The sequence below is a fragment of the Hylobates moloch genome, unplaced genomic scaffold (assembly GCF_009828535.3).
Source record: "Hylobates moloch isolate HMO894 unplaced genomic scaffold, HMol_V3 SCAFFOLD_1, whole genome shotgun sequence".
Classification (NCBI taxonomy): domain Eukaryota; kingdom Metazoa; phylum Chordata; class Mammalia; order Primates; family Hylobatidae; genus Hylobates; species Hylobates moloch.
Genome location: NW_026652276.1, coordinates 223,763,871 through 223,785,054, shown reverse-complemented (window position 1 = coordinate 223,785,054; position 21,184 = coordinate 223,763,871). Strand labels below are relative to the sequence as shown.

The 21,184-nt window shown below is 37.1% G+C and overlaps 1 gene segment (V, D, J or C); it reads right to left on the bottom strand.

Annotated features, from left to right (window-relative positions):
• Positions 1-21,184, bottom strand: part of LOC116814448 (T cell receptor beta variable 24-1-like) — a 58,267-nt gene that overhangs the window by 21,788 nt on the left and 15,295 nt on the right.

Sequence of the window (21,184 nt, the reverse complement as noted above, 5' to 3'; positions counted from 1 at the left end):
ATGTTTACCAGCGTGAACAGCTTCATGGATCAGGGTCTCTGAAAAGCCAGATATGCGGTAGTGACTTATCAGAAAATCTTAAAAGCTGAGGCTTTCCCACCAGTTATCTCTGCCCAAAAGGCAGAAGTTATTGCCCTCACACGAGCTTCATACCTCAGGACAAATAAAAAGGTAACCATTTATATAGACTCCAAATATGTCTTTTTGGTAGTGCATGCAAATGGAGCCATATAAAAGACAGACTCACGAATCTCATAAATAAAATTAAACATGCAAGAGAGATATTAGACTTATTAGACTCAATTTTGCTGTCAAAAAAAAAAAATGGCCATAATGTACCGCCCAGGACACCAAGAGACTGATAGCTAGATAACTAAATGCAATAATCTCAAGGCAGGAAAACATACAGCCAGGACAAAAGAGCCTAAAACAAAGGCTCTGGTACTTATTCCAAGTATGAATCTGTCCTTATGTAAACCCAGTACTCAAAGGTAAATCTAGAAAGAGCAAACCAGTACGGATTTCACACTCATACTCAAGACTTGGATAGGGAACAGTATAAAACAAGAAGTCTAGATTTACAATGAACAAGGAATAGTTCTTGTCCCTGAGCATTTGATAAATAATTATTTCCCAGTTACATCAAAGAACTCATTATAGAAGAAACACAACCTATCATTAGTTACCAAAGTTTGTTGTCAGGCTGCACGTAGGAAAGACTATCCAAAAGGTTGTCCAAAATTGTCTTATTTGTGCTACAGAGAATCCAAAGACAGGACCACCTCCAGCAGGCAAAGGGGTCTAAACCTGAGGAACAGAAACAATACAAGATTGTCAAATAGACTTTGCAGTTATGCAAGGAGCTGGAGGAACCTATAGATACCTGTCGGTACTTGTAGACACCTTCACTAGATGGGTCAAGGTCTTTCCATGTCAAACAAGAAATACATCTGAGGTAACTCAAGCTTTATTAAAAGACATAATTCCTTACTTTGGATTGTCAATTTCAATTCAAAGTGACAATAAAGATACCAGACTTACCTAAGACGTTTATGCAGCTCTTAGGATACAGTGGAAATCAAGCACCTCTTAGAGGCTCCAGTCTACTAGAAAGACTGAAAAGATAAACAATATCTTAAAAAATATACTTGCCAAAATGTGTCAAAAACCAATTTAACATAGGATAAGGTCTTGCCACTTGCCCTGCTTGGAGTAAGAATGGCCCCTAAAAGCAAGTAACAGTTTAGCCTCTACAAAATTCTATGTGGGACAACCCTTCTTAAGATTAAATATTATTTTAATATTGAAAATGATCATGATGGGTAAATGCATTAGATGCTATAAAATGTGTACAGTCTCTGGGTATAACTTTGTCTGCTATACATAATTACGCTTCTAGCTGTTTTAATGTTTCCTATAGATGTTCCTTTACATTGTCTAAGTCTAGGAAACTAAGTGCAACTTAAGACCTAGAAAAATCACCAGCCTGAAGACCAACTACGGTTCAAACAGATTAGGCCCTATGAAGTTCCTTTAGTGATCCATTCAGCAATAAAGTTAAAAGGGTTGAGGCCTTAAATTCATCATTCATGGGTAAAAGTTATTCCCATTTTCAGAAGATTCCTCTTGGCCCCTGTAAAATTCCCAAACAGGTCATGCCCTTCACAGATAAGAAAAGCCAAAGGACCAGACTGACCATATACCAGCTGGCTGTGGAGGCCCACAACCAGCTTTTCCACCCAGGAACTCACTTGGAAACCCCTAACTGATCTTAAGTTACTTTTTAAAAAACCCAATAAGACCAAAAGGGCTCCTGGCTCTCCAGATAAGTGGAAATCCATTTCTGTCTCTAAAACCAGCCTCCATCTCATGGAACTGCGAGGGCAGAAACAGGAGACAATTAAAGGAGACAGCTTGCTCAAGATATCGGGCGAGGCCTGTATTAATGCAACTTAATTTTTACCTTGTTGTCATATATATTATTCTATGCATCTCTACCTCCTTGATTTAACCTCAAAAATATTATTTAGGACCTTATAGACTTTCCTTGGGTAGAGTTTATTTTTTTCTGATCCTTTTTTTTCTATCAGCCAAATATCTCCTCTCAGGGAAACAAAACGATTTCCTCTGTTAAAAATGCCCACAATTTTCCTCTTTATATCCTTTTGCTTGCCTTACCTCAACATAAAAGGATAATTTCTTTCTTTCTTTTTTTTCTTTTTCAGACAGAGTCTCACTCTGTCGTGCAGGCTGCAGTGCAGTGGCATGATCTTGGCTCACTGCAACCTCTGCCTCCTGAGTTCAAGCAAACACATTTGGCTAAATTTTGTATTTTTAGTAGAGACAGGGTTTTACCATGTTGGCCAGGCTGGTCTCAAACTCCTGACCTCAAGTGATCCACCCACCTCAGCCTCCCGAAGTGCTGGGATTACAGGCATGAGCCGCCACGACTGGCCAAAAAGATAATTTCTTGATAAAAAAGTCCCAATCTCTACCTACCTCACAAAATTTACCTAAACGTTAGAGATGTCATCAAAAACCCTCCTCTGCACTTGATCACACTGATCTGCTGCTTATCTCTGTGACCAACTTCTCTAAAGTGCCTAATTTTCTGGTGAACTGTGATTAAAAAAACCCCACAGGTATAACCTATAGGGTCAGGTTTGCTGGGGGAAGATCATTAGTTCCCTGTTTTCCATTAACATTCCCTGCAAAGACACTTAGGTTAACAGCTATAAAACTGTGAGGATAAAGGGGCCCATGCCCACAGAAGCCAGACATTAGCTAACGCAGAAACGGAAATCATCTGTTTACTTGACACAGCTACTTTCCACTTCCTGTTTTCTATCCTCTGGTCCAGGAGATATACACTGATGTGTCCTCAAACTGTAGATCTACATGATTACGTCAAGATTTAAATAAGAAGAACCTAGTATACCTTCAAGGACTGCCCTCTTCCTACCAATTTGTAAGTTAGATAACTCCTTCTAGACTCCTCTATACTCTGACTCCTACTTTGACCAAGTCCTAAGTAAAATTCCTGAAACTGAGAACTTAGATGTTAACATATCTGGTATTCTTTTTTTTTTTTTTGAGACGGAGTCTTGCTCTGTCGCCCAGGCTGTAGTGCAGTGGCGCGATCTTGGCTCGCTGCAAGCTCCACCTCCCGGGTTCACGCCATTCTCCTGCCTCAGCCTCCTGAGTAGCTAGGACTACAGGCATCCACCACCATGCCCAGCTAATTCTTTGTATTTTTAGTGGAAATGGGGTTTCACCGTGTTAGCCAGGATGGTCTCAATCTCCTGACCTTGTGATCTGCCCGCCTCAGCCTCCCAAAGTGCTGGGATTACAGGCATGAGCCACCGCGCCTGGCAAAATATCTGGTATTCTATGCGCCTCCTCAGGATATGTCTTTGTCTATGAAACAAACGACCAGCCCTGGGACTATGAATGCCTTGATAGCTGATGCCCCAAAGACATCTGTTTACTAGGGTACTTAGTCACTCCTTTCTCTGTCTGTGACATTAGTGATGCTGGGCATTAGACTAACACCATAAAACTGTTCACCATGGCCAAAAGATCTATGCTAAACCTCCTCCCAGTTAAATATTTACCAGGTGGCCCAGCAGATGGCGTAGGATATTTCTTTAGACAAACTCTGTTGCCATGGTGGGGAGTTGCTTCTCATAAACATATGATTAAAAACCTTTCCATTGCCCTGAAAAAGCTTGCCAAGGAGACCACAATGGCCATGGCGGCTCAACAGAGAGAGCCAGGTGCTTTGGCTAAAGTAATACTAGATAATAAAATTACTCTAGATTATATACTGGCTAAACAAAGAGGTGTTTATGCTTTAATACATCATGCTGTGTTTACATTAATACTTCTAAAAATGTTGAGACCCACCCAAATAATAGACCAAAAGCCACTCGATGCCATCTAGTGTTCTCTAACAAACCTGGATATAATATGTAAACAACGTGTTTTCATCAGGAATAAGATCTATTTTTTGAGGTTCTACTTAAACTCAAAATTATATTTCTGTATGTGTTGAGATTTCTCTTCCTTCTCTCAAGGTCTCTACCTGCTGTCTATCTTGTATTTTTAAATCAATTCCCCCTGCTTATGAAATATTAAATATCGAATTCCCTGACCCACCTGTTTGACCTCAACTCAGGACCCATGAATATTTGCAATTAATTATGAAACAATTTCATTCCTCAAACCCAGACCTATTTCCCTTATCAACAAAAAGTAGCTAGGGTGGTAGACACTCAATTCCTTCAAGACTGAGAACTAAAGTAAACAAAAAGGGAGGGATTTGTAACTGCAGGATCAGCCCAAACTGGGTCTGTTATGTGGATAACAAAATATGGTTAGCTTGTAGGTACGACAGAGCCAAAAGCTTTGACCTCAAACAACACGTGGAACGAATGATTCCTCCCTTCGGAACCAAGCAGACAGGAAGATGCCTGGAACCTGGATGCTGAAACTCTTTCAGAAGCAATGGGGGTTCATTGGCCGGAAAGATCCAGGCTGAAATCTACCTCAACCTACTTTACCATAAATGGTTAAATCTGAAGCCCTCCAATCAGACTCTATCAACCCAGTATCACTAAATCCTTTCTCTCAGTCCCTTAAAACTTGTCCAAGACCCCAAATCAGGAAGACAGATTTGAGCCGGCTTATGTCTCCTTGCTGACTAGTTTTGCAGAAGAACCTTTTCTTTTCTCAGAAGCTGAAGCCATGGTTATTGGCTTCTGAGCATATCAGACAGCAAGCCCTTTTACTTGGTTGCACTACCACGAGGTTAGCGGCTAACAAAGAAGGCTCCAGAGAGAGAGTGCCTGGGTTTAAATATGGGTTCTGCTATTTAAGCTCATTTTAGGCAAGTAAGTCAACTGTGAATGCTTCAGTTTTACTCTCTCTAAGTTGTACTAATAAAAGTATGAACCTGTGGATTTGCTGTGAAGATTAAATGAATTAATGTGTTAAGAAGTTACAACTGCACAGTGTATAGTTATCACTCACTCAGGCTCAACTTTCAGAATGGTCAGCTAGTAGTCCCACTCTTACTGCTACCGCCATTAGTTATTATTGAGTCTTATTCTTGTGGTAGGGATTGTGTCAGGCAATTTACATACATTTTCTCAACTAAATAAAACCTCTCAGAGCCATGTGTGACTATTTCCATTTTATAGGCTAGGGAAACTACCTTTAGAGAGGTTAAGTAACATGGCAAAACTAGATGGTGACCAGATCAGTCCAGTTCTAAAATATGTACTTTCAACTATTAATAATAAATTTTTGAAATATTCTATACCTTGCATTTTTTTTCTTTTTCTTTTTAAAGTTTGGCTGGAGCCTTCTTCAGAAATTATTTTCATTTTACTCTAATTCCCAAAACTAAAACCACACTTAGCATGCTACCCTCAATGGCCTGAAATTCAAAATATCTTTTTATTACCAGGTATCATTGACTAGCTCTGTTTATTTTTTTTCTGAAAACCTTGAGCACTCTTATAACAAGTGGCTTACTCAAACCCAGTTCTTTTATCTCAGAATTGGTGGATCTCTTTTCATGAGTGGCTTCTGTAAAATTCTTTCTTTGTCGTCTTCTAGGTGGTATCCTTTGGTTGTCCTACTTCTTATTTCTAAACTGACTTCCTTCAGCATTTAGTATATCTTGAATGATTACAAACAGTTCATTATCATGCTGAATCATCCTTGAAACTTCATTGGTATCGTCTTAGAAGAATGATGATATAATCAGTGTGCAAAAATCACAAGCATTCTTATACACCAATAACAGAGAGCCAAATCATGAGTGATCTCCCATTCACAATTGCTTAAAAGAGAATAAAATACCTAGGAATCCAACTTACAAGGGATGTGAAGGACTCTTCAAGGAGAACTACAAACCACTGTTCAATGAAATAAAGGAGGACACAAACAAATGGAAGAGCATTCCATGCTCATGGATAGGAAGAATTAATATTGTGAAAATGGCCATACTGCCCAAGATAATTTATAGATTCAATGCCATCCCCATCAAGCTACCAATGACTTTCTTCACAGAATTGGAAAAAACTACTTTAAAGTTCATATGGAACCAAAAAAGAGCACACATCGACAAGTCAATCCTAAGCCAAAAGAACAAAGCTGGAGGCATCATGCTACCTGACTTCAAACTATACTATGAGGCTACAGTAACCAAAACAGCATGGTCCTGGTACCAAAACAGAGATATAGACCAGTGGAACAGAACAGAGCCCTCAGAAATGATACCACACATCTACAACTATGTAATCTTTGATATTGTCAACTGAAGAATGAGGAGGTTCAAATTTGGAAGGGAGAGCTTTATTTCTCATAAAGGGTTGCAGCCTGCAGTGTGGCCATTCTGACAGGCTGGGAAGCACAGCCTCTGGCCAGAAGCCAGAAACATACATCTAGGGAGTGGCAAAGGGAAAAGAAATACATGCTGAGTGGAATGGCCAAATATAGATATTCAATAAGCTATAGGAGGAGTCATGAACATTAATAAAGGGAAAAACATGTACATCCACAACTGAGTTTCCTGCCCCTTCATGGGATTCCTGTAAAAAAAAATGGCCATGTTAGCATGATCTGGGGGTGGAGTTTTCAGCTCTCTGACATCAAAAGGTGAAGCAAAGGACATCAAAAGGTGAAGCAAAGGACACCAAAAGCCTCACTACACGTCCTCCATAGACTGGCCAGAAATACTGTTTGGTTGGTGGCCTCTTACCAGGCAAAAAGGAGGGGCAGCATCATACTTTCTGTTGCTTTTAGTGGTGGAGTCTTTTCAAAGGGCTGGTTTGTGTTTAGCCTTTAGGGAAGAAAACCTCATCACGGCTCCAAGGGAGAGGTATAATAAGGTGTGTCTGACCCCTCCATCCTGTCCTGGCCGAGAACTCAACGTTCAAGGTTACTCTGGGGTGCCCTTGTCCCAGAGATAGTCCTTTCAGTCAGTTGGTGGGTATAGGATTTTATTTTTAGCTTATAATATAATTCTGAAGAATTATGTCTTCATAAATACATTTCTGTTTTAAGTAAATACTTCATCCAACCGAACACATTTTTGTTTTAGCAATTTCTCTTCCTATTGGCTACTAGTCTGCTTCCAATGGAGGGAATAATTTTAGGGAATGTAATTCTTGGAGTGATCCTGTAGTTAAATATGTAATATAATATTCTCCCACCTGCTTCTTTTTGTTGCAGCTGCCTCCTTGCTGGGATGGTGCTGGTGCATATGTTTGTGTGTGTGAATCTGGGAGTAAGTTCACTTGAGGTTAGGGTCTGAGATGGGGAAAATAAATATGCTACTAAAGCCTTGTTATAAATAGAATAAATTCCACATAGAAATTTCCTCAAGGGGTTTACTTCCTATGATCCTTTGTCTTTCCCTTCCTCTCAGGAGCAGGATGTGGTGTATTCCTGTGGCTTAGCAGAGGCGAAGGCCCACCCTGATGGCCCACTGAGTGGCAGTGAGGAGATTCACCAAGGGAGTAGCTCCCCACTGAGCCCAGAGATTGTTGTGAAGCCCCTCACTGGAAGTCCCTGAAGTTGAGAGGTGTGGCATTCATAGAAATGAGCCAATGTAGAAGTTTAAACCAACTGCATCTGCCCTTATATAAGGCATCATCAGAGTAAAGTTATTTTTATTCCTGTGTTCCTCTTCAGCATTTTCCACAGAGATTTTCTTCATCAGCTTCCTATTTTAACCTGCTTAGCAATAGGGTCTGCTCTTAACTAGGGAAGGGAGATGAGACCTAAGACATGAGATAGTTAATAAATAATTCCAGGATAAGTAGGAGATGGTGAGGCATAAGTGCAGGGTCAATTCCATAAAGACATATTTGGGTCTTTCATATTATTGAACAAATATACATCTATGTGCACCATAGTACTAGACTCTGGGATACAAGCATGAACAACAAAAAGAAGGTCTCTTCTCCCATGGGGGCTTATAATTCTGTATTCTATATATCATTCCTAGTACTACTACTGCAGTTACAAAGGTAAAAAGATTTACAGTCCCATCTTTCAAAGACCATACTTGCCTAGAAGGAGTCAGACACGACTAAAAAGCCATAATATACTAACAGACTTTAAATTGTTATAAGCACATAGGAAAAGAAACCTCCATATCTCCCTGGGAAGAAAGGACTTCACAGAGGTAGTGAGAGGTAGTGTGGGTTTAAGTAAGATTTGTAGGAAAATAAATAATTTCCTGGTAGACTAGGCTGAGGGACCAGCCTATGCAACATCTAAGAGAATATGATATTTTTGGAGTTTGCAAAGAGTTCAGTAAAGCTGGAGAGTATCGTTAAGAAGAAACGTGAATGGCTGAAGAGGAGCATAAATTTCCAGATAGGATTAGGATGTGTTGTCTCTCAATGCCTTTCTGAGACAGTATTTTCTATCCATCCCTTTCCCAGTGCTCAGGCCAACCCCATTGACTAATATAATAGATTTTATGAGTAAGTTTACTAATATTGAACTACCCTTACCATCCTGGAGCAAACACCAATTTGTAGGTTATTTTCTAGTGTCATTATTTGATTCTCTATTGTTGAATACTTTTTTATCAATACTAATCAGTGATGTAAGTCTATAGTTGTTTTTTTTTCTTTTTCATGGAGTCTTGCTCTGTTGCCCCGGCCGGAGTACAGTGGCATGGTCTTGGCTCACTGAAACCTCCACCTCCCGGGTTCAAGCGATTCTCCTGCCTCAGCCTCCTGAGTAGCTGGGACTAAAGGCACGTGCTGCCACACCTGGCTAATTTTTTGTATTTTTAGTAGAGACGGTTTCACCGTGTTAGCCAGGATGGTCTTGATCTCCTGACCTCATGATCTACCCCCGCTCTCGGCCAGTCTATAGATTTTTTTTTTTTTTTAAGGTGCAGTTTTGTTGAGTTTTGGTATAAATATTAAGCTCATGTCATGAAAATAATTTAGAAATTTCTCCTACTGTTCTATACTTCGCAATATTTTAGGTATTCTCAAAGTCCCTGATTTTAAAAGGTGTGGAAAAATCTCTGTAAGAAACTATATGGAACTGGCACTTTTCTGTGAGGAAATTCTATTACAAATTTCTTTGTTTCTTTTGCAGTCATTGTTTTGTTTAGGCTTTTTATCCACCTTAGGGTCAGTTTTGTTAAATTTATAATGTGAGCCATTTAATTTAGGCTTTTAGGTTGTTTGCAGAGAATTATACAAAATATTGTTTTTAAAAATAGACTTTATCATGATACTTCCCTTTGTCACTTCTGTTTTAGTATATTTGTCCTCTCTGTCTTTTGGCTGGCAAACAATTATCTCATTTGCTTATTCTTAGTTCTATCATTAAAAAATTTTCTACTTTATTCACTTCTGCTTTTATGTTGATCAATTCTACTTTTTTACTTCCATCCTGTTCAGGATAAATGTCTGAAATGAGTCTTATGGGGCTAAAAATCAAGGTGTTGGCAGGTGGTGGTCCTTTTGTAGGCTTTATGGGAGAATCCATTTCTTTGCCTTTTCCAGCTTCTAGGTGCCATCTGCACTACTGGGCTCAGGGCCCTTCCTCCATCTTCAAAGTGTGTCTGTCATTCCGATCTCTACTTCCATTGTCACATAGCCTTTTTCTGACTTGCATCCTCTTGCCTCACTCTTACTACATGCACCAGACATAGTACTAGATTCTGGGAGATAAGCATGAACAACAAATAAAGGTTTCTGCTCCCATCGGGCTTATAATTCTGTATCCAATATATTGTACCAAGTCCTACATACTGGATTTACAAAGGTAAATGAATATATAGTCCAATCCCTCAAAAACCATACTAGTCTAGGAAGAGTCAGACATGACCATAAATATCATAACATAGTGATAGAAGTTGAAGTTTGTTTAATTTTTTATAAACACATGAAGAAAGAAACCTCCATATCTGCCTGGGAAAAGAGAGAGGGCTTCACAGAGGTGGTGTGGTTTTAGGTAAGATATTTTAGGAAGGTATGTGCCGATATTTAGCCCACTCAGCTAATCAAGGAAAACCTCCCCATTTCAAGATCCTTAACTTAATCACATCTGCAAAATCCTTTCAGTAACGTGAGAGAACATATTCACAATTCTCAAGGATTCAGATCTGAATATTTTGGGAGATTATTATTCAGTCTACCACAATATGAAAATCTCTAAATAATTGCAGCAATACTTCTGAGAGAGAAATGTTTAGATAACTGAGATCATATCTTAGCTAGGGAAGCAAGAACTGATAAAACCCTGGTTTGTTCAATAAATATTTAAAGAACACCTACTTTATTCAGAGCCTGTAATACTGTTGAAGATACAAAAATTAAAACCTTGGACATGGTCCTTGGCCTCATTGAGCATATTTTGTATTAATAATTTTAAAAACTATCATAACAAGTTAAACAATGAAGTGTGTGATGCTCTATGATTGTAGAAGCTCTGGGTACCATGGGGTATTTACCACACATAGTCAGAGACTCAGGCATGATGATTATGCCATTTAAACATGAAGGATTAGGAGTACAGATAAATAGGGAGAGAAAGATTATTCTAGCTAGTGTGAACAGCATGTGTAAAGGCTCAGGAGTGAGTGAGAAAGTACATATGGAGCTTTGGGAGAGCTGAGGGATTATGAATATTATTAGAGCATAAGTATGCAAAAAGTGGGTAAAGAGTAGGTGAATTTCACAAAACTGGATAGGTGTGCAAGGGCCAAATCATGGAGGGTTTTAAGAATTTGTAGTTTGGAAGTTTTTTTTTTTTTTTTTTTTAACAAAAAGAACTTACAGGCTAACATTTAGATATAAAGAAGACTGTTCATAACCCTAAAGTCAATGGAAAGGAAACGTTTTCAGCTGCAGAGAATGAACTGAGTTAGAACAGAGAGTAAGACATCAGGTAGGTGGATATTTGGTAGGTGTTGAAGTAATTCAGGTCAAAGAAGTAATTCAGGTCAAAGACAGTGGTTGCCTGAGCTAAGGCAGTATTCGTTGGGATAGAAAATAGTGGTTGAATTTGAGAAGTTTTAATAAACAGAAATGTTAAAGATGTGTTTACGGACCAATGTGGAAGAAGAATGTGACAGAAGAGGTGAAGATATTCTGGGGACTCTAGCTAAAGCAATTGAGTGAATGCTTGTACCACTTAGGGATCCCAGTGACACAGAAGATGCATCTCACAACATACCTTAGGGTGGGTTATTGTCTCAAGAAGCTAGAGAGCCAGGACTGGGACAAGGATGAGGAAAGGCATTGCAATGAATGTGTTTGGGACCTGAAGAGGGGATATCTTGTCTGAGGAGCAATAAATCTGAAAGGGCAGAGTAAGGATCTCAATACACATAATTTAATCTCAGAAATAGAAAATGATACTGTTTGAACTTGCCATAGACTTAGGAACGTTTTCTCGACTTCTGTACTCACTAGCACAGCACAAGGAGGTATGGGAAATATTGCCTTTTGAAGTCTGATGCAAAGTTGCTGCTCAGGTCAGACTTCCCACGCAAAAAATCTCATGTTAAAGGTTCTGGAAAGGTCTATTCTCTCCTCCTGTGAAAGAAGTTCTTTCTCAGAATAGGGTGGAGCCTCTTGTGGGTGGGCACGCCTCCCTTTGAGACTGTCATTTTGTACGGTGAGCACATGCCTGTGCAGAGCTGTGGAGTGACGGCACAAGGACACAGGGACACCTGAAAGGGCTTTGCAGATTTCAGAGCCAAAGGGAACTTCTATCTTTTGCCTGGAAATATTTTCAATAGGGATATGTCTCTAATCAACAATGTCAATGTTAACTCAATAATGAATCGGCTCTAATTCCAACCCCGATTCTTGTAAAAACCAGTATGAAATCTTGGCACATATCCTGAGAACTCCTTTCCTGACTCTGCAATCAGGTGTCTTGGAGTCTAGGTGGCTTCAGCTTCTATGAGCTGGGGTTTATGAGCTGATGGGACAGAAGACAGAAAGAGAGCCGAGGAGAGAGCCTGATGCGGCAGTGTCCAGGAAGGAACCTGGGCTGTGGCCAGGCAAGCTCAGAATAAGAATGTCCCAAATGTTTCCAAGACTCACTGCCCCCGGGAAACAAAAGTACATGCAAGGGAGGAATATCCAGCTATGGTGGAACGAAGAGGTCAGCAAAGTGCTCCATAAAATAAGTATAAAACTCAAACAATTCTCATCAAAAGGCAGGAATTTTCTTTTTTCCTTAGGAGTACAAGCTATTTGTTTCTGTACCAAGAGTAAGGCACACATGTTTTCATGGCTGTGGGCTGTGAATAGTAATTTTAACTATATTTTATGCAAACACTTGCTTAATGCACATTTCAGTATAAAGCAAAGTTACCATAATTTTGTTACTACAAAAATTTTTATATTATACTGCTATATAAGCTTAGTTGAAAGCTATCTCATTTATTATTTATTTAAAATTGACAAATATAAATTATATATATTTATGGTACACAATGTGATATTGTGACATTTTGATATATGTATACGTTGTGGAATAATTAAATCAAGCTAATTAACATATGCATAATCTCACATACTTATTTTGTTTTGACTTTTTTTTGGTAGGAACATTTAAAATGTACATTTTTAGCAATTTTCAAGAGTACGTATATTATTAACTATAGTAATCATGCTGCATAATAGATCTCTAGAACTTCTTTCTGTCTGATTAAAACATGTACCTTTTGATCAACATTTCCCTATTTCCTATGCGTCCCTTCCTGAAACCCCATCCCAGTGCTTGGCGATTACCCTTCTGCTCTCTACTTCTGTGGGTTTGACTTTGTTGGATTCCATGCATAAGTGAGACCATGCATTATTTGTCTTTCTGTGCCTGGATTATTTCACTTAGCATAATGTCTCCAGGTCCAAACATGTTGTTGCAAATTATATGATTTCCTTTTTCTGTAGGGTTGAGTATTATTCCATCGTGTGTGTGTGTGTGTGTGTGTATGTATACACATATATGTATAAAGAATATATATATTTATATATACATATACAGAATATATATCATATATTCTTCATCTAGTCATCCATTGGGAACCTAGGTTAATTCTGTATTTTGGCTATGTGAATAATGCTTCAAGGAACATAAGAGTACATGTATTTATTCAACATACAGATTTCATATCCTTTGGATTTATATCTAGAACTGGAATTGCTAGATTATATGATAGTTCTATTTTTAATTTTCTGAGAAACCTCCATACTGTTTGTCAAAATGGCTGTACTAATTTACATTCTGTATTAGGTCAGGGTTCTCTAAAGGGGCAGAACTAATAGGATAGATGAAGAGGAGTTTATTAAAGAGTATTTACTCACACAAACACAAGGTAAAGTCCCATAATAGGTCTTCTGCCATCTGAGGAGCCAGGAAGCCAGTCTGAGTCCCAAAACATCAAAAGTAGGAAAGTTGAGAGTGCAGCCTTCAGTCTGTGGCCGAAGGCCCAAGAGCCCCTGGCACATCACTGGTTTAAGTCCAAGAGTCCAAAAACTGAAGAACTTGGAATCCGACGTTTGAGAGCAGGAAGCATCCAGCATGGGAGAAAGATGAAGGCCAGAAGATTTAGCCAGTCTACTCCTTCCACATTCTTCTGTCTGCTTTTATTCTAGCTGTGCTGGCAGCTGATTAGATTGTGCCCACCCAGATTGAGGGTGGTCTTCCTTTCCCAGTCCACTGATTCAAACGTTAATCTCCTTTGGCAACACCATCACAGACACACCCAGGAACAATACTCTGCATTCTTTAGTCCAACCAAGTTGACACTCAATATTAACCATCACACATTTCTACCAACAATGTACATGATTCCCTTTTCTGCGCATCCTTATCAATGCTTGTTATCTTTTGTCTTTGTAGTATTAGCCAGTGTAACAGTTGTGAAGTGATATCTCATTGTGGCTTTAGTTTATATTTCTCTGATAATTAGCGATGATAAACATTTCTTCATTTGTATGCTTTCTCTTGAGAAATGTCTATTCAGGTCATTTGGCTATATGTTAATTGGGTTGTTTTCTTGCTAATGAGTTGTTTGAATTTCTTATATAGTTTGGATATTAATCCTTTTTCAGATGTGTAGTTTGCAAATATTTTCTCCCATTTTGTAGCTTGTCTTTTTACTCTGTTGATTATTTCCTTTCCTTTCCTGTGCAGAAGCTTTTTAGTTTGATGTAATCACACTTGTCTATTTTGGTTTTTGTTGCCTGTGATTTTGCAGTAATATCTAAAAATTATTTGCCAAGACCAGTTTTAAGAAACTTTTCTCCTATGTTTTCTAATAGTATTTTTAAAATTTCAGGTCTTATGCTTATGTCTTTAATTTATTTTGAGTTGATTTTATGTTGTAAAATAGAAAGACCAAAATCCAACTATTTTCGGACTATGGGAAAATCACTTTAGATTTAAAGACACAAACATATTGAAAGTAAAGTATGGAAAAGCATATGTCATATTAGTAACCATAAAAGCTTGAGTGGCTATATTAATATCAGAGAAATACATTTTAAAGCAAAAAATATTATTAGAGAAAAACACTTCATAATGATTAAAGTTTCAACCTATATATGTATATCAAATGATATAAAAACATAAAATATATATTCCTTCTATGTGTGTTTGTGCATATGTATTTTTTGTATTTATTCACACATATATTTATCCTTTAAGGTGCTTTTAATTTCTTACTTGGATTTTAGTTACTAATAATGTCATTTTCTCTCAGCCAGATGACTTCCTTTAATATTTCTTGTAAGATAGGTCTGCTAACCACACAATTCTGTAGCCTTTGTTTATCTGGGAATGTCTTTGTTTCATTTTCATTTATAGAGGATAGTTTTGCTGGATACAGAATTTTTGGTGGAATTTTTTTTCTTTCAGTGCCTCTCCATTATCTTCTGATCTCCATTGTTTCTGATTTAAAGTCAGAAACGATGACTTCTGATTTAAAGTCAGGTTAATTGTATTGCTCTTCTCTTTCAAATGATGAGTCATTTTTCTCTTGTTGAGGAAATATATTGATTTCAATACATTATTTGTGGATTTTGGCTTTCTGAAGTTTACCTATAATGTATCTAGACATAGATATCTTTGTGTTTACTGTGTTTGAGAGATGTTAAGTTTCTAGGTTCTTTTGATTAATGTTTTTCAACAAATTTGAGAAGTTTGTGGCCATTATTTTTTATCTTTCTCTCACTTCTCTCTTTCTGAGACTCCAATTTTATATATATGGGTATGCTTGATGGTACCCACAAATCTCTAAGTTTAGTTACTTTTAGCATAGAAAGCATGTGCCTGTACAGCATTGTGGAGTAACTCCTGGGCCCTAACAACAGAGTCCCAAAGTACATAAAGTAAAAATGACAGATATGAAGCAAAAATAAACATACCAAAATTATAGTTGGTGGCTTAAATCCTCCAGTCTGAAAAATTGATCACATCAACTAGACAGAAAGTAAATACGGGTAAAAAGACCTGAAAAACACTACTAAACTATTTGACCTAATTGACGATTTTAGAACACACTATTCAGCAACAGCAGAATGTACACTTTTTCAAGTGCTCATAGAGTATTTCCCCATATAGATTATGTATTATATAATAACATACAGATAGGAGGATTAAAATAATTCAAAGTATATTCTCTCATCACAGAGGGATTTAATTAGAAATAAGCAACAGAAAGAAGCTGGAAAAATCACAAATATTTGGAGATTAAACATCACACTCTTAAATAACTCATGGGCTTCAGAAGGAATTTTTAGAGAAATTATTCTTTTAACTAAAAAACTAAAAATATATCAGTGTACATGGAATGCAGCCATGATTAGAGGGAAATGTACAGCTTTAAATAACTACATTAGGAAAACAACTACAAAAGTTTCCATCATAATCTAAACTTCTACCTGAAGACACTGGAAAAATAAGAGAAAAGTCAACCAAAAGTAAACATAAGGAAGAAATAACAATGATCAAATTAGGCCAGGCACGGTGGCTCATGCCTGTAATCCCAGCACTTTGGGAGGCTGAGGCGGGCGGATCACGAGGTCAGGAGATCGAGATCATCCTGGCTAACATGGTGAAACCCCGTCTCTACTAAAAAAAAAAAAAAAAAAAAAAAAAAATTAGCCAGGCATGGTGGCAGGCGCCTGTAGTCCCAGCTACTCCGTGGCTGAGGCAGGAGAATGGCGTGAACCTGGGAGGCGGAGCTTGCACACCACTGTACTCCAGCCTGGACGTAAGAGTAAGACTCCGTTTCAGGAAAAAAAACAAAAAACAAAAAGATCAAATTAAAAATCAATTCAATAGAGAATAGAAAAATAATAGAGAAAATCAATGGAACTACAACTGGTTACTTGAAACGCTATAAAATTGATAACGCTTTAGTCAGACTGAACAAGATAAAAAGCAAGAAAATAGAAATTGCAAAGTCAGGAGTGAAAATGAAGAATACAGTTACTAACCCTATAGAAATATATGGAAATGTCATGAACAACACTATGTCAATGAATTTGACAACTTGGATGAAGCAGACATATTCCTAGAAAGACATAAGAGTAACTTGAGAAAAAAAGAAAGCCACATGTCTGGATAGACATGTTACAAGTGAAGAAATATTTTAGTAAATAACACCATATAGAGCAGAGGTCAGCAAAATTTTTCAGTAAGGAGCTAGATGGTAAAGATTTTGGGCCATGTACAACCTCTGTCAGTTCTTTTTCTCCTATTCCTCCTCTTCCGTCTTTTAACACTTTAAAAGGATAAAATTTATTCTTAGTTTATGAATCATACAAATATAAGCCATAGCTTGACTTTTACGTGTGAGCAATAGTTTGTCACTCCATGTCACAGAGAAAAGCTCCAGACTAGCTGACTTTACTGGTAAATTCCATCAAATATTTAAATAATAATACCACTCCTACAAGAAAAAAAAAAACTTTCACAAAATAAAGAATAAGAGATTATTCCTAAATTCACCCCAGTTCAGTCCACAATTTCCTAATTCAGCCTAACAGGTCAGAATTACTTTGATACTAAATAAAAAGGAATCACAAGAAAACTACAAACTAGTATGTCTGTGGTCTCCATAAAATATTAGCAAACCTCATTTAGCAATATATGAAAATATTATATACTATGACCAAGTGGGATTTATCCCACCAGTGCAAGATTGGCTGGACATCCAAAATCAACTAATGTAATATACCATATTAATAGAATAAAAACATATCAGATTATTATCTCAATGTATGCAATAAAATAAATTTGACAAAATAACCTGTACCCAATCATAATAAAATCTCAACAAATTATGAACAGATTGAACTTTCTCATTCTGATTAACAGCATGAAAGAAATAAACACTCTCCTTAAACATGAAAGCTTGAAAAGACTGAATGCTTTGCCTATAATATTGGTAGCAAAGTAACAATGTCTGTTTTCACTACTTTTATTCAACATTGCACTAGAGATGTCAGACAGTACAGTCAGATAAGAAATTGCAATAAAAGGCATCCAGGTTGGAAAGGAAAAAGTAAAATTCTTTTTAATCTCAGACTACATGATCCTGTATGCAAAAAAAAAAAAAAAACTCCTACGAAATCTACAAAGAAACTTCTAGAACTAACAAATCCATTTAGCAAGATTTCAGGATACAGTATGTATAGCAAAAATCATATGTGTTCTAATAGTAGAAATAATCCAAAAGTGAAATTAAGAAAAATATTTTTATAGTTGCATTATAGAAAATAGCACTTTGTAATATACTAAACAGAAATATAAGACCTATACATGGAAAAAATATAAAATGTTTAGATAAATTTTGAAAGATCTAAAAGAATGGAAAAAGCATTCCATGATCATGGAGGACTCAGTATTGTTAAGATAGAAATTATCTCCAAATTTATCAATAAGTACACGGCAATCCTTCTCAAAATTCTAGTAGTACCTTTTGTAGAGATTGACTAGCTGATCCTAAACCTATATGGTGATACAAAGACTTGAATAGTCAAGGCAATTTTGAAAAAGAAAAACACAGTTAAAAGACTTACACTAGCCAATTTAAAAACATATGATAAAGCTGCAATAATCAACAGAGTGTGGTATTAACATAAGATCAACAAAGATCAGAAATAAACCCATCCACTATGGTTAACTCATTTTTGAATATGGTGTAAAGTCAGTTTAATGACGAAATAGTATTTTCAACAAATAGTGCAGAAATTACACTATGCAAAAATACTAATACTATTAATAATGCTCTTGGATCATTACCTCACACCATACCCCAAAATTAACTCAGAACATGGTGTACACCAAATATAAGAGCAAAAACTATGAAACTTCTAGAAGAAGACAGAAAAAAATGACTTTGGCTTAGTTATTTCTTAGAAGTAACAGGAAAAGCATAATTCATAAAAGATAAATTGAAAAATTGGACCTCATCAAAATAAAAAATGGTTTATCTTCAAAGTGACCTGTTAAGAAAATGAGAAGACAAATCACAGAGCAGGAAAAATTTTTGAAAGTCATATGTCTGATAAGGGACAGTTAAAACTTAGTATAACAAAAAGACAAACTGTCCAATTAAAATGAGTAAAGGATTTGAATAGGTATGTCATCAGAGGTCATATAGGAATAACCAATAACCAAACAAAAAGATGCTCAATATCATTAGTTATTAGAGAAACAAAATTTAAAAACCACAGTGAGATGACACTACACATTTGCCAGAATGATGGCTATTAAAAAGGACCAAGTGTTGGAGAGGATGTGAAAAAACTGGAACCTCACACATTGATGATAGAAATGTAAAATGAAATAGCCAATTCTGAAAATATTTTACAAGTTTTGGTTTTGTTTTTAATTTATTATACCCTTATCCTATGACTCAGTAATTCCACTTCTAGATACCTACCAAATAAAAGTTTATAACTTCACAAAGATTTATTTATTTATTTTTATTTTATTATTATACTTTAAGTTCTAGGATACATATGCACAACATGCAAGTTTGTTACATATGGATACATGTGCCATGTTGGTTTGCTGCACCCATTAACTCGTCATTTACATTAGGTATTTCTCTTAATGCTATCCCTCCCCACTCCCCCCACCCCACGACAGGCCCCATTGTGTGATGTTCTCTGCCCTGTGTCCAAGTGTTCTCATTGTTCAATTCCCACCTATGAGTGAGAACATACGGTGTTTGGTTTTCTGTCCTTGTGATAGTTTGCTCAGAATGATGGTTTCCAGCTGCATCCATGTCTCTACAAAGGACATGAACTCATCCTTTTTTATGGCTGCTTAGTATTCCATGGTGTATATTTGCCACATTTTCTTAATCCAGTCTATCATTGATGGACATTTGGGTTGCTTCCAAGTCTTTGCTATTGTGAATACTGCCGCAGTAAACATACGTGTGCATGTGTCTTTATAGTAGCATGATTTATAATCCTTTGGGTATATACCCAGGAATGGGATCACTGGTTCAAATGGTATATCTAGTTCTAGATCCTTGAGGAATCGCCACACTGTCTTCCACAATTGTTGAACTAGTTTACATTCCCACCAACAGTGTAGAAGCGTTCCTATTTCTCCACATCCTCTCCAGCACCTGTTGTTTCCTGACTTTTTAGTGATGGCCATTCTAACTGGTGTGAGATGGTATCTCATTGTGGTTTTGATTTGCATTTCTCTGACGACCAGTGATGATGAGCATTTTTTCATGTGTCTGTTGGCTGCATAAATGTCTTCTTTTGAGAAGTGTCTGCTTTTCACTTCTTTTGAGAACTGAAGCAGTTGAAGACTTCTTGTGTTAGCGTAGTGATTAATGAGATGCTGGAGTAGGCGTCAGCCCTGTAGACAAGAAGTGTGGACTTCAGAGATAGAGGGACAGCAGGTACAGGGTCTCAGATGGGTAAGAGAACATGGACTATAGAAAATGGTCAGAAGTTCAGGATTGCCAGGATGAAAAATAGCTAGGATAAGGTGTTCAAGATAAGCTAATTTCTGGAGTCCAGATCACAAAATACCATTAAGCCAGGTGAATACATTTAAATTTTATCTTGAATGTGAAGGAGAAGCATGGAGAAATGGTGAGGGTATCCAGTAGCATGATCACATTTGTCTACAGTTATCCCTCAGCATCTTGGGGAATTGGTTCCAAGACCTCCCAAGGATAACAAAATCTACAAATGCGCAAGTCCCTGATAAAAAATGGTATAGTATTTACATATAATCTATGCATATACTCCCATATACTTTAAGTCATCTGTAAATAATTCATAGTACCAAATACAATGCAATGTTATGTAAATAGTTGTTATACTGTATTGTTTAGAATAATGACAACGAAAAAAGTCTGTATGTGTTCAGTATAGACACAACTTTTGAAAAAAATATTTTTGATCTGTGTTTGGTTGAATCCAGGGATGTGGAACTCATGAATACAGAGGGTCAACTCTCTGATGCATATCACTTTTGCAAGAAGGCCAGAAGGATAAGGCAGGAGGCTAAGAGTTCAGTAAGGAGGGGTTTTTAATCTTCTAGGTGTTTGCTAAGGACACGTGACCACTGGAGATGAGCCTCCCAAGATGATGGCGTCTCCGAAAGAGGATATGCTGTTGGGAGGATGATGAACTCTATTGGGGACAAGTTGAGTTGAGGATCCTATGAAATATAGAGGTGGATATATCTAGTAGGCAGCTAGAGAATAAGTTTGAAACTAGTGAGACATATACTTCAAGTAATAGATCGGATGATATTGTCTAAGATGTATGTACAGGTTAAGAGGAAAAGAACAAAAAGTCCAGAAATAAGGTCAAAATAAGGAAAACAGGAATAGAAAGGGCCCACAAAGAAGAGCAAGGAATGGCTAGTATTGCAGAAAACAAACAGAAAAGAAGAATGAACAAGAAATGAGTTTTACAATAAAATATGTATTATGTTTTCTAGATTCTTTTCTAACATATTAAAGCTACTTTTTAAGGAGGCAAAACCAGGACAGAGACTCTGTGACTTTACTTTTTGGTAACCTCAAAACAGAGATTTCACATCTGAGCTCAGCACCCAGGGCCCCACAGCAGTCTATTACTTTTGTGAAAAATAAATCTATTCAGGGTCCCAGGTCTGATCTCATGTG